The sequence below is a fragment of the Schistocerca serialis genome, chromosome 6 (assembly GCF_023864345.2).
Source record: "Schistocerca serialis cubense isolate TAMUIC-IGC-003099 chromosome 6, iqSchSeri2.2, whole genome shotgun sequence".
In the NCBI taxonomy this organism is placed as follows: Eukaryota; Metazoa; Arthropoda; class Insecta; order Orthoptera; family Acrididae; genus Schistocerca; species Schistocerca serialis.
Window position 1 is genome coordinate 443,569,749 of NC_064643.1, and position 14,703 is coordinate 443,584,451.

The 14,703-nt window shown below is 41.9% G+C and overlaps 1 protein-coding gene across 2 annotated transcripts in view; it reads right to left on the bottom strand.

Annotated features, from left to right (window-relative positions):
- LOC126483723 (cytochrome P450 6k1-like) overlaps positions 1-14,703 on the bottom strand; it is a 659,078-nt gene that overhangs the window by 141,482 nt on the left and 502,893 nt on the right. The gene's annotated exons all lie outside the window — the stretch shown is intronic.

The window sequence follows — 14,703 nt, forward strand, 5'->3', positions numbered from 1 at the left end:
GTGCTAAAACTAAACCTTGTTGTCAGAATAATCCTTAGAATGCGCAGTTAAGATAATTTCTCTTCACTTTCTTAGGTACAGTATAGGCACAACAATATCCTAATAGTCCCTTAATCATTCCTCTGTATTAGTATTTATAGTTTGCTATCAACGGACAAGTAGCCGAGGAATAGCCTCGACAATTCTTACGACGTTTTAGTTTGACTGATTTTCAAATGTTATGAACTCTTCGCCATGTCATAGATAGATCTTGCAAACAAAATATAGAGTGAGGGCATCTCATTTTCTTTAGATGTAACCATTCGTCATTAGACCACGTAGTAGTCTACTCATAATATTATTTCAGTACGAAACAGCTTTCATCAGTTATTTTTCTTACTGACCTGCCGAACATCTTGAATTTTTCACATACAGTTGTATTACATTTAATTTTAATGACATGATACTACAGCCATCTAGAGTTTCAATTTAAGTATCGTACTGATTTATCTGTAATCAATGTGAAAATCTTAATGAAATATAACAGAAAGGTTTTTCCAAAAACAAGATCAGACGTTCGAAGACGAGAAATGTCATACATTTTTATTGCAGAATGGTAATGAGATCCGAAATCTGTTTAACGGGATTAGGTAATTTTATTCTGTGAAATTAAAAGTAATCTTCGTCTGAAATGGGAACAGGACGCCTCTAATGGGAGGAAGTAATCTTGTTGCTCCCAAAAGCTGAACAACTTTTATTCTACTGTAGCAATATATTTGTATGTATCATAATTAAATGTACGGTAAACATGGCATGTAGCCGCACATGACAATTATTTGAACGCTGAAGTCCATAACAGAACTTTGAACAGGATGTTCCGATTTCTTTATCGAGGGAATCTCGTAAAATTGCTCTTATGTTCAACCAAAATCACTATATTTCTTCAAGATGACTTTTCTCTGGGGATCTTTGACACAGCAGTAGTACTGGATACGTCCTGTCATCCATATGATGGATCCCATTTCTTTAAAAAAAATTCGATTGTATCTGTCCTGTATTTTACTCAGACCCATTTCTGGGATGCCAAAGGACGCCTACCTGGAAAAGGGCGCATAAGCAGCGGCGATCGTCGATACGGGTGCGTGCTCGGCAACGTATTGGAAAATGACTTGGTGGCAGCGGAATGTGCAGTTGGAGGTCTAGATTGACTGAGGACGTTTGAGAGCCCTGTAGGGCAGAGCATAGCTAGAAGGCGTCGGCTTTGCCTGCGGAATGTTACTGGTGCCATCACGCCGGTTAGAATTGAAATGTCAGTTCTCCGATCGTCGGAGGAAGCGAGCCTGCTCGGGGAACCATTGCGTGCTCGTATTGTGGACTCTATGGTGAGGCATTTTGTAAAGGGCAGTAATTTTGTTCTTAACTGTTGTGTGAGCCACTACATTCTGGTTCCTTTGTGTCCAGCTTCTATTTGTGGCCATTCCTCTTATTCACTGTTGTGAGCCAAACGTGCTCATTTGTATTTTGGTACTAGGCTGTGCTTAGCCTATTTTCCGGACATGCATTCGCGATTTGTGGCGAACGTGGATTATATTTGTATTTTGTTTGCTACTCGCCATATTACTGAGTAATGCGGTTTTGTTATTTGTGTAAACAGGTCGCACCTTTTGTCAGATCATTCTCTAAGTTACCTGTGCGTCATATTACTTATTCAAAGCTCAGCAACCTTTTTTAATTCATTGGCGCTTTTGGTATTTTATAAGAATATTGCTTAATGGTTACAGTGCTTACCAAATTGGTATAATTTTTTGGAATTCTGTATTTAATTAGAATACTGTTTAGTGCTTTCAGTGCTTGCCAGACTTGTTTTATACGTTGGTGTTTTATACTTTAATAGAATAGTGTTTAGTTCTGCATATACATGTGTGTTACAGGACAGATTAGCGATTATTTAATGCATTTATTAGAGGCAAACTTTGAAACGGGCCTCTTTATACGTTTTGGTTGGTCTTGTGCCGTTCACCAAATCATTTTGTAAATTCCTCGAACAGCTGTATCTGAACTAGCCGCCTGTGTAATAATTTGCTTATGATTTGTTTGTCTGCCGTTTCTGCCCATCGGGCTTAGTTGATTCCGTCTATATTTGGTCGGCTATTGCCGCCGTTTGCCTTTCTGTAACCTCTGAAATTAAGTGTTTGCTTCCTTTGGTGTTTTACATTTCAGGTGTACACGATGTAATACACGTGGTGTCTGGAAGTCGATGAGAAGATATGCACTTCCATAACAACCTCCAGCGAGAAGCCTTCTTGAGCTGACACATCATCAGTGTCAGACACGACACCAAATTTCTCGAGATGATATTCGGAGGTTGCCTGGCACAACGAGTACAAGAAGCGAAAGGCTGAACTGTCATGGCCGGTGACTTATTTCTGTGGTGTACTTCTGGACTGAACATATTTGAAAATGGCCTAGCAGCTGATATTGCAGCAACGCCAATAAAGGTTACAAATGCAACCAGTTATCGTGTAGAAAATGCGGAACTTTTCTTAATGTGTATGGAGTAAGGGAACTCATTTGCATTAGTTTATTCATGCAACTGATTGAAGTATACAGTTTCATTTATTAAAGATTATTATAAGTAGTGAAAACAGCGTCAGTTGAACGATTATGTACCACACCACTGTAGGAAGGTACGTATCATTTTGATATAGACGAATGTTTTTCACCTCCGGGCAGCAGAGCTAATACCATCGTGAAATGCAAATATCGATCAACAAACCCGATCTATCGCTAATGAAGCGGTAGAGCTCGTTGGGGAGTGGAAACGTACTGGGACTGTCACTCAAGACTGTAATCTCTGCCCAGGTTTCAACAGTTTTCATTCGTCAGAACAAGTCGAAGATTCCTTCGACCTTTTCATAGCACAGTGTTGGTGCCTTCTTGACTTGTTACATTGTATTCACGAGACCATCTCGTCACCGCTCTTTCTGCAGTCATTGCACCGCAGCTAACTGTCTGTGCGATCAGTCAGTATGATGATCCCGTGCCCCTCACGCCAATGATTTGATCTCTCTTACAGCCCTAAAGACGGCAATAAACTGGGCATGCACTTTTGTAATCTCCATCCGAAAACTTACAGTAACGTTAGACACACGCAGTAGCCATCATGTACGCACACCATTTTACATCTGTGGGAATTGTTTCTTATGTACTGAAAATAGGCTGGCATAACGATGTAATTTTAATCAGTGTACGCAACAGATATGGAAATACTGGACACTCCGCTTCAGAGTGAAAATTTCGTTCTGGAAACATCCCCCATGCTGTGGCTATATCATGTCTCCGCAGTATCCTTTCTTCCAGGAGTGCTAGTTCTGCAAGGTACGCAGGAGAGCTTCTGTGAAGGGTGGAAGTAGGAGACGAGGTCCTGGTGGAATTCAAGCTGTGAGGACGGGTCGTGAGTCGTGCTTGGGTAGCTCAGGTGGCAGAGCACTTTTCCACAAAAGGCAAAGGTCTTGAGTTCGAGTCTCGGTCCGGCACACAGTATTAATCTGCCAGGAAGTTTCACTGGACCATCAGTTTCGCGGCGTTCGGTCAAGGTTTTCACACAGTAACACCTTCCACTTGCATCAGTGTACAATAATCCAAATTCGGTATCCCATTTGAATTTCCTTTCAGCTTGCGTTTCCTATGTCCACTCGAATTTAATCCAGTGTTCTCTTGTTTTACGCAAGTCCAACTTTTTCCTTCTGCGCAGTCTCGTAGCAACTACAGGACTTAGCGCAGCGAAGACATTCCAGCTCCAAGCTACAATAATAAATCGAAAGCTATCGTAACTGCCATAGTAGTATATTGTGTTGCTATAGGGATCTACTAGCAATAGCAACAAAAGTTAAAGGTTAGCGTTGAAATTAATGAGTTTACCTACAAGGTCAATCACGTAAGAAAATAGAAATGGTTCAAATGGCTCTGAGCACTATGGGACTTAACTTCTGAGGTCATCAGTCCCCCTAGAACTTAGAGCTACTTAAACCTAGCTAACCTAAGGACATCACACTCACTCATGCCCGTGGCAGGATTCGAACCTGCGACCGTAGCGGTCGCGCGGTTCCAGACTGTAGCGCCTAGAACCGTTCTGCCACCCCCGCCGGCAAAGTAGAAATGTCCTGGGAGAAAAGAGTGAACCTTATCTGAATAAAAGAAAGAGAACAGGTAACAATTACGTAAGCAGACGCTCTTCATTTGGCAACGCCGGGTGAAGTGGCGCCCTGGATTAGCCACTTGGTTCGTATTCGGGAATAACGGAGTTGAAATGACTATTCCGTCATCCAAATTTACGTTTAATGTGATATTCCTAAATCAATTAAAGTGAATTCCGTGTTTTGAAGGAAGGCTTTGATACTGGCATTGGTTACCTTATCGGTCCACCTAATTTTCGAAATCCTTCATAACATCACATTTCACATGCTTAGATTCTCTGCTGTTCTGGTTTTCCCACAGTCCACGTTTCACTACCGTACAATGGTGTGCTCCAAACGTACATCCTCAGAAATTTCTTCCTCAAATTGAGGCCTGCATTTGATACCAGTGGACTTCTCTTGACCATGAATGACCTCTTTGCCAATGCTAGTCTGTTTTTTATGTTCTCTTTGCCCCATCCGTCATCAGTTGTTTTGCTGTATATTTAGGAGAATTCCTTAACTTCATCTATTTGTGATTTTGAGTTTCCTGGTATTCTAATTTCTGCTACTTCTCATTACTTTCATTTTTCTTCAATTTACTCTCAATCGACATTCTGCATTCATTAGACTGTTCATTCCCCTTTTTAATCCGAGCACTTCGTTCTTGGGCATCCACTCTTCTTGTTCGCTCTTGGCTCTTGTAGATGTTGTATATTATCCGTCTTTCGCTGTAGCTTGCCCAATCTTCCTCAGAATTTCGAATATCTCGCATTATTTGCCACTGTCGAACGATTTTTCCAGGTCGACAAATCTTATGAACGTGTCTTGATTTTTCTTAAGTCTTGCTTACATTATCAACTGTAACAATCTAACAACCTCTCTGGGGCCTTTACTTTGCCTACACCAAACTCGTCGTCATCTAACAAGTCCACAATTTTCTTTTCCATTCTTCTCACATATTGTTCTTATCAGCACCTTGTATACCTGAACTGCAAAGCTAACTGTGCGATAATTCTCATACTTGTCGGGTCTTGCTCTCTTCGAAATTGTGTGGATGATGTTTTTTTCCGAAAGTCTTACGGTATGTCGCTAGACTCATACATTCTGTACACCAACATGAATACTCGTTTTGTTGCCACTTCCCCCGATAATTTTACAAAATTTGACGGAATGTTATCTACCTCTTCTGCCTTATTTGATATTAAGTCACAAAAAGCTCTTAAAGTTTCTGACTGTAATACTGGATCCCTATCTCTTCCCTATCAACTCCCCAGGCGCGCAGTCCGGAACCGCGCGACTGCTACGGTCGCAGGATCGAATCCTGCCTCGGGCATGGATGTGTGTGATGTCCTTAGGTTAGTTAGGTTTAAGTAGTTCTAAGTTCTAGGGGACTGATGACCACAGATGTTAAGTCCCATAGTGCTTAGAAACCAACCCTATCAACTCCTGTTTCTTCTTGAATCACGTCATCAGACAGGTTCACTCCTCATACAGGCCTTCATTGTACTCTTTTGACCTTTTCGCTCTCTCCTCCGCATTGGAATTACCGTTGCATTCTTAATGCACTCTTCATGTCACCACCCTTCCTTTTAATTTCTATGCTCTGAGTCAGTTCTTCCGACAATCGCCTCTTTTTTGATTTCTCTACGTTTTTCATGCAACAATTTCACCTTAGCTTACCCGCGCTTACTTTTCATTTCGTTCCTAAGTGAACTGTAATTCTGTATTCCTGAATTTCCTTAACATTTTTTACTTCCAACTGAAGTATTTCTTCTGTCACCTGTGGTTGCTTCGCAGTAAACTTCCTTACACCAATGTTTTTCTTTCCAGCTTCCGTGATTGCCCTTTTTAGAGATGTCCTTTCCTCTTCAACTGAACTGTCAATTGAACTATTCATTATCGTAGTATTTATAGCTTTAGAGAACTTCAAGCGTATTCCTTCATTCCTTTGTACTTCTGTGTCTCACTTCTTTGAACACTGATTCTACCTCAGTAGCCTCTTAAACTTCAGCCCACCATTCATCGTTAATAAATTGTGATCTGAGTCTCGATCTGCTCCTGCGTACGCCTTACAATCCAAATCTGTTTTCGAAATCTTTGCCTGACTATTATGTAATGTAACTGAAATTTTCGCGTACCTCCCGGCCTTTTCCAAGTATACCACCTGTTCTTGTGAATTTTGAACAGCGTAATCGGTGTTACTAGCTGATATTTATTCCAGAACTCAATTAGTCCTTCTCCTCTCTCATTCAAAGTACCAAACCAGTATCTGCCGTAACGCTTTCTTCTACGCCTTCCCCTAGAAACGCATTTCAATCCCCATGACTATTAGACTTTCATCTCCCTTTATGCACTGAATTCCTCCCGTAATTCGAAAGATAATGTGCCTCCTAACTATTTTCTTACATAGTGTTTGTAAATCGTCTAAATCACCCCCGATTATCTCGTGTGTCAGAATGTCTTTCATATAGGATCTTTTGTGTTCATACTGTCGTCGAGCAGAAAAACTATATTTGCAGACAGGGGGCATTGCTGGATGAAGTAATTTGGAGCACCAGCCTCTTCAGATATATGTACGGTTCCAGAATGAGATTTTCATTCTGCAGCGGAGTGTGCGCTGATGTGAGAATTCCTGGCAGATTAAAACTGTGTGCCAGACCGAGAATCGAACTCGGGACCTTTGCCTTTCGCGGGCAAGTTTGGAAGGTAGGCAGAATTGAGAGCACTTGCCCGCGAAAGGCAAAGGTCCCGAGTTCGTGTCTCAGTCCGGCACACAGTTTTAATCTGCCAGGAAGTTTCGTGTGTACGGTTGTTTGTCCTCTTAAAAATTCGTATTAACATACCGGTGCGTGATACAGGCATTGGTTGCCGGTCAGAAAATGAATCTACCCTCTTGAAGTGTTGAGGTGGCCCAACGTCATTCGTTACTTGGAAAGAGTTTGTACGTTCTTCTTCCTATTTTAGTATTGTCCTATCAATACTGTCAGAGGAAAGGAAAGGTAAAAGTTATACTTAACAACTCATCAACGAAAAGTTCAGGTAGGAAACGGACTGGGTAAGGAATGTGAGAGTTCAGCTGTGGTCTAGGAGTCACATAGTACGCTCACCCTGTCGTCCCATTACTGACGAAGCTTCGCAGAATTTCTACACAGTATCTTTCTTGCTTCTCATCCCGCAGTTGGAGTGTGCTCCATGTCTCCATTTTATGACGGTGGGAGGAAGGTTTAGGTGTAGTTACGTTGGCAACGCCTGAACATCCAGGAGTTTATTTTTGTTTGGTAGGCTCACAACTGGCGGTGCCTCGTAGGGTTAGTACTGCTTTTTTTTGTTTCTTTTGCTAGGTATCCTTGATGTAGCAGTTAAATAACCATAATAAATAAAAAAGGCCAATGAAAAACGAAGCAAAGTAGGCACAGTGTAGACGCAAAGCCGCTAGTTAGAGTCCATTCACCCCTTCATTTTTTTAAAACGTCACTGTGATTCGCTGCTGAGGGTATCAGCTTGTAACAAAACAAGAAAACGGGTGGCGTCTTTGGCTAGTAATCATCACGTCCACAGTCCCGTGTCCGAACTCCACCAAGTGAAAAAAAAAAAGCCATCGTAGACCTCCACCATTAGAATTGACCATCATTCTGCCAATGGCGTTGTCAAAGATGGCGGATGAGCGGACCGAGTTCCAGGGCACTTTCTTGCTGTGGAGTGAGAAATTGCCCATAAAAGGGGGATGAACCACCAATGATCAACGGCATGAGGATATAGAAGGCAATGGAAACCACTGTACTGAAGACACACAAAGTGTATCCACATGGCATGTGGCCTGGAATTTGAAAAAATGCCGTGATGATCACTCCATCGGTTACACACTCCGGACTGAAGATCAATAAGCATTGTTGAGAAAAATATTTTGTTTCTTCTAAACAGAGCAAGCCATGACAGCCAAATTACATAGGAAAGGATCGATTAGAAGAAAACCATTCAATGAAACTCATTTTACGTCAATACTTGATTTACACTGAAACTAGCTGATACGTATTACATTTTTCTGCAAGTTGTCTGAATGATGATGCAGATCAAAACAACTGAATATGCATGAACTTAAATGTTGCGCTGAATACACAAATAATATACTCTCTGGAAGTTCTGTGGAACATGAACACACATGTTTTGGTATAGAGTCTTCCGCACCAATTAATCACTCAGCCGTCAATGCTAAGACTTACACCTGTTGTTGTTGTTGTGGTCTTCAGTCCTGAGACTGGTTTGATGCAGCTCTCCATGCTACTCTATCCTGTGCGAGATTCTTCATCTCCCAGTACCTACCGCAACCTACATCCTTCTGAATCTGCTTAGTGTATTGATCTCTTGGTCTCCCTCTACGATTTTTACCCTCCACACTGCCCTCCAATACTAAATTGGTGATCCCTTGATGCCTCAGATCATGTCCTAGCAACCGATCCCTTCTTCTAGTCAAATTGTGCCACAAACTTCTGTTCTCCCCAATCCTATTTAATACTTCCTCATTAGTTATGTGATCTACACATCTAAACTTCAGCATTCTTCTGTAGCACCACATTTCAAAAGCTTCTATTCTCTTCCTGTCCAAACTATTTATCGTACATGTTTCACTTCCATACATGGCTACACTCCATACAAATACTTACAGAAACGACTCTCTGACACTTAAATCTATACTCGATGTTAACAAATTTCTCTTCTTCAGAAACGCTTTCCTTGCCATTGCCAGTCTACATGTTATATCCTCTGTACTTCGACCATCATCAGTTATTTTGCTCCCCAAATAGCAAAACTCCTTTACTACTATAAGTGTCTCATTTCCTAATCTAATTCCCTCAGCATCACCCGACTTAATTCGACTACATTCCATTATCTTCGTTTTGCTTTTGTTGATGTTCATCTTATATCACCCTTTCAAGACACTATCCATTCCGTTCAACTGCTCTTCCAAGTCCTTTGCTGTCTCTGACAGAATTACAATGTCATCGGCGAACCTCAAAGTTTTTATTCCTTCTCCATGGATTTTAATACCTACTCCAAATTTTTCTTTTATTTCCTTCACTGCGTGCTCAATATACAAATTGAATAACATCGGGTAGAGACTACAACCCTGTGTCACTCCCTTCCCAACCACTGCTTCCCTTTCATGTCCTTCGACTCTTATAACTGCCATCTGGTTTCTGTACAAATTGTAAATAGCCTTTCGCTCCCTGTATTTTACCCCTGCCCCCTGCCACCTTCAGAATTGGAAAGAGAGTATTCCAGTCAACATTGTGAAAAGCTTTCTCTAAGTCTACAAATGCTAGAATCGTAGGTTTGCCCTTCCTTAATCTAGCTTCTAAGATAAGTCGTAGGGTCAGTATTGCCTCACGTGTTCCAACATTTCTATGGAATCCAAACTGATCTTCCCCGAGGTCGGCTTCTATCAGTTTTTCCATTCGTCTGTAAAGAATTCGCGTTAGTATTTTGCAGCTGTGACTTATTAAACTGATAGTTCGGTAATTTTCACATCTGTCAACACCTGCTTTCTTTGTGATTGGAATTATTATATTCTTCTCAAGTCTGAGGTTATTTCACCTGTCTCATACATCTTGCTCACCAGATGGTAGATTTTTGTCAGGACTGGCTCTCCCAAGGCCGTCAGTAGTTCTAATGGAATGTTGTCTACTCCAGGGGCCTTTTTTCGACTCAGGTATTTCAGTGCTCTGTCAAACTCTTCACACAGTATCATATCTCCCATTTCTTCTTCATCTACATACTCTTCCATTTCCAGAATATTGTCCTCAAGTACATCGCCCTTGTATAGACCCTCTATATACTCCTTCCACCTTTCTGCTTTCCTTTCTTTGCTTAGAACTAGGTTTCCATCTGAGCCCTTGATATTCATGCAAGTGGTTCTCCTATCTCCAAAGGTCTCTTTAATTTTCCTGTAGGCAGTATCTATCTTACCCCTAGTGAGATAAGCCTCTACATCCTTACATTTGTCCTCTAACCATCCCTGCTTAGCCATTTTGCACTTCCTGTCGATCTCATTTTTGAGACGTAAGTCTACAGCTGATAAATTTGTTTGCAAATAACGGGATATTCATTACTAGTAACAGGAAAAAATTTAATGACTTTGTCATGTTTATCACATGCCATATTAGGTAGACAAACGGTGTACTTGTATCAAAATAAATATAAATGTTCAATAAATTAGTTGGAAAAATGGAAGTGAGAAACAACAAATGTAATTAAACTGTATATTGATTTTAAAAAAGCAAACAAAGTACATAAGGCATTTGTATTTAACATAGACATTATAGTATAATAAACAAATGAAGTTTAAATATATGGAAATAATAAGATTAATTTTCCGGCGTGTCGGACAATCACAATAAACTGAGCTATGCCAATTAATAGTACTATGTCCGACTGCTGTATCCATCTACAAAATCTTGACCGCATCCCTCATTACTGCTTCAATCGGATCTTCATAATAACTCCGAAGTACAGAGGTGGGCTTCTTATGTATTACAGTACCGCTTGGAATAATGACTCATACAATCTTTCAATTAGTAAAATAATACTATATTCGTTTTTCGATGCACATCACAAATACAGACCTTTTAGTTGTTCTCACAACCAAAATGGCTACCGCCAGTTGTGCTCTAGAATGACGCGCGTCTACCTGTATTCAGTAACAGAGAGCGAGTCTTTCTCCTTACTGAGGAACAGGAAGCACATCTTCGGTTATCTAATATTTGAAAATAAAAAATACATGACGGTAGCCGCAGGCTCTACGCTGGGCTATCGCTACACCTTTTCTCTTTCCTTTTGAAGAAAACGAAAACATGAACACAAGACATGCAAAAGGTATATCACAAAGGCCCTCCTACTGTATAAAGTCGGAAATAAGTCTCTTTATTTAGAGAGACGGTATACAGTAGCCTTATTTACATTGGGGCTCATAGATTGCTCACTTGGTGCTAGTCAATGGGGTTTTAATACCATAATGCTACAAAAAGTTTATTTACAAAGCTTCATTTCTTTGTCCATTTGAAATTCATAAACATAAATACATTCACATACATTTATATTAGATAGTTGGCTGCCAATGTTGTGCTACTGTCTTAGTTTGTTATTTATCCTTATACACTCCTGGAAATTGAAATAAGAACACCGTGAATTCATTGTCCCAGGAAGGGGAAACTTTATTGACACATTCCTGGGGTCAGATACATCACATGATCGTACTGACAGAACCACAGGCACATAGACACAGGCAACAGAGCATGCACAATGTCGGCACTAGTACAGTGTATATCCACCTTTCGCAGCAATGCAGGCTGCTATTCTCCCATGGAGACGATCGTAGAGATGCTGGATGTAGTCCTGTGGAACGGCTTGCCATGCCATTTCCACCTGGCGCCTCAGTTGGACCAGCGTTCGTGCTGGACGTGCAGACCGCGTGAGACGACGCTTCATCCAGTCCCAAACATGCTCAATGGGGGACAGATCCGGAGATCTTGCTGGCCAGGGTAGTTGACGCACACCTTCTAGAGCACGTTGGGTGGCACGGGATACATGCGGACGTGCATTGTCCTGTTGGAACAGCAAGTTCCCTTGCCGGTCTAGGAATGGTAGAACGATGGGTTCGATGACGGTTTGGATGTACCGTGCACTATTCAGTGTCCCCTCGACGATCACGAGTGGTGTACGGCCAGTGTAGGAGATCGCTCCCCACACCATGATGCCGGGTGTTGGCCCTGTGTGCCTCGGTCGTATTCAGTCCTGATTGTGGCGCTCACCTGCACGGCGCCAAACACGCATACGACCATCATTGGCACCAAGGCAGAAGCGACTCTCATCGCTGAAGACGACACGTCTCCATTCGTCCCTCCATTCACGCCTGTCGCGACACCACTGGAGGCGGGCTGCACTATGTTGGGGCGTGAGCGGAAGACGGCCTAACGGTGTGCGGGACCGTAGCCCAGCTTCATGGAGACGGTTGCGAATGGTCCTCGCCGATACCCCAGGAGCAACAGTGTCCCTAATTTGCTGGGAAGTGTCGGTGCGGTCCCCTACGGCTCTGCGTAGGATCCTACGGTCTTGGCGTGCATCCGTGCGTCGCTGCGGTCCGGTCCCAGGTCGACGGGCACGTGCACCTTCCGCCGACCACTGGCGACAACATCGATGTACTGTGGAGACCTCACGCCCCACGTGTTGAGCAATTCGGCGGTACGTCCACCCGGCCTCCCGCATGCCCACTATACGCCCTCGCTCAAAGTCCGTCAACTGCACATACGGTTCACGTCCACGCTGTCGCGGCATGCTACCAGTGTTAAAGACTGCGATGGAGCTCCGTATGCCACGGCAAACTGGCTGACACTGACGGCGGCGGTGCACAAATGCTGCGCAGCTAGCGCCATTCGACGGCCAACACCGCGGTTCCTGGTGTGTCCGCTGTGCCGTGCGTGTGATCATTGCTTGTACAGCCCTCTCGCAGTGTCCGGAGCAAGTATGGTGGGTCTGACACACCGGTGTCAATGTGTTCTTTTTTCCATTTCCAGGAGTGTATTTGTTAACCTGTGTGGTATGAAACAGGGGACAAAATTTTAAATTTCTTAAATTGTCCTTCCACCCTAATCTAAAAATAGTTTTTTCTCATTTTCTTTCGCTTCCTTAGCAATTCTGAGAAGGGGTCCTTTCGTCAAACACCATTTCATTGTTCGCTGGACTTACTGCTAGCAGCAGCTCATTGTTTAACGCGCCCGTCGCAGTGACGCAAGTGCCACGTGAGCAATTGCACTGCCCGCGAATCTGCTGTAATGTCTCTCCAGAAGGCAGTATTGTTCATGCCCTCCAGTCAGGCGACTGGATACGACGGATTCAGCTCCAAAGCTCAACCCGAAGATCACCAGTACCTCATCTAGCACCTGGAAGAAGTTTTCTGCTAGTGAAATTCAAGGTAGGGCCGCACTGCAGGATTTGACATTGTCTTCCGTTGTGCATTGTAGTTCGGCGGCCCTCAAACATCAATTAGTGATTATATGGATTTCCTCTGATTTCTCTGTAGCACACGCATCACATTCAGTGTAATCACTTCGCTAGGAGGTAGCGTTTACTCTTATCACAGCTCAGCCGTTATTTTCACTATTATCAGGCCTTACTATTTTTGTATCACTTCCCACGTGCGAGTATTTTACTAGTCCGTCGCGTTGCGTTTCACATACCTACATAAATGGTTCTCCTTCAAGAATAAAATTTCACATAAAATTGACAATAATACACACATTTCAAATAGACATAGACAGTGACAATAACAAAGTTGACAAATAAATCTACAATTCACATTTCATGCATGGACTCCATGAAATGCACCATTTACACACTAATATGTAAATTAGAAGGAATCTAGCATTTGTTTTGAATATTTGCATATCCTTTCTTGTCTTGCAGGACCGACCTCTTGTGTATTTTTACCTTCACAACTACACATGGAAAATACGTTGCAGAAATAGTCACTACATGGAAAAAAGAGGATTTGCTAGGGTCTGCTTCAGAGATCTAGCTACTTCTAGGATTGCTACTTGCAGTGCGTCGTTAGTGTACTTATTCTATCCTTTGCGTTTGATAAATCTTCATACTACGTACAATATTTAAAGTGCTCCTTTGTTAGTGAGTATTGGGAATGTTTTATCCCTTGACAAACCTGACTTCATCACTGCTTCCTAATTGTTCTAATATTTTACATTCATGGACACATATTACAAGATGTAGATCTGCCTTATTAGTGAAACGACATACACATGTATACCTTCGTAACGTGTGACCGGTAACTTTACTGTATTTTTGTCATGTGTAATTCCATTCATAATTCTTTCTCGCTAAAGAAGAAGGTGCTTATGCTACATGTACTACTTTCGCTTCTGCGTGTGTCAAGAACTCAGTGTAGAAAATACTGTTGCACTGCATTTTGTATTCATCCCTAGTGCTAATTGTATATCATATTTTTATTTATGTTCACCTTATGGTTGCCAAAGCTGTAACAATTAGTCGCTAAGGAAATAGTTTTCACATTAAGTCGTTTTTCATTCTCATGTATGTGTATCAAATTACTGTGCTGTTGTGTACGTTAAATGTACGATGTACCTTCGTACTACTGACTTCACTGTCTCTTCTTTACTCTTCACTGCTTCTTCAAGATATTCGTTTTCACAATTATTTACACGCTCATACAATCATTCATTCTAAGACTTAAAACTATATTGAAATTGTTCTTTCTTACGTCGCTTTCGTGGCCATTTCCTAGGTACCATTGTAATACTCATCTTCATATTCATCGCCATATACCCATATAATTATTCATTAAAAATCATGCACATATATCTCCATTTATAGCCATATATTACCTGAGGGGTCCTCACAGTGACACCATGGCCCTATTTATTTCTTCCCACAAATATAAATAAACTCAAATTAGTCTAATACACTTTCATTCTCTTCCTAGTTTCACTCCATTTCTGATAGGTCACCACAAAAGTAGATT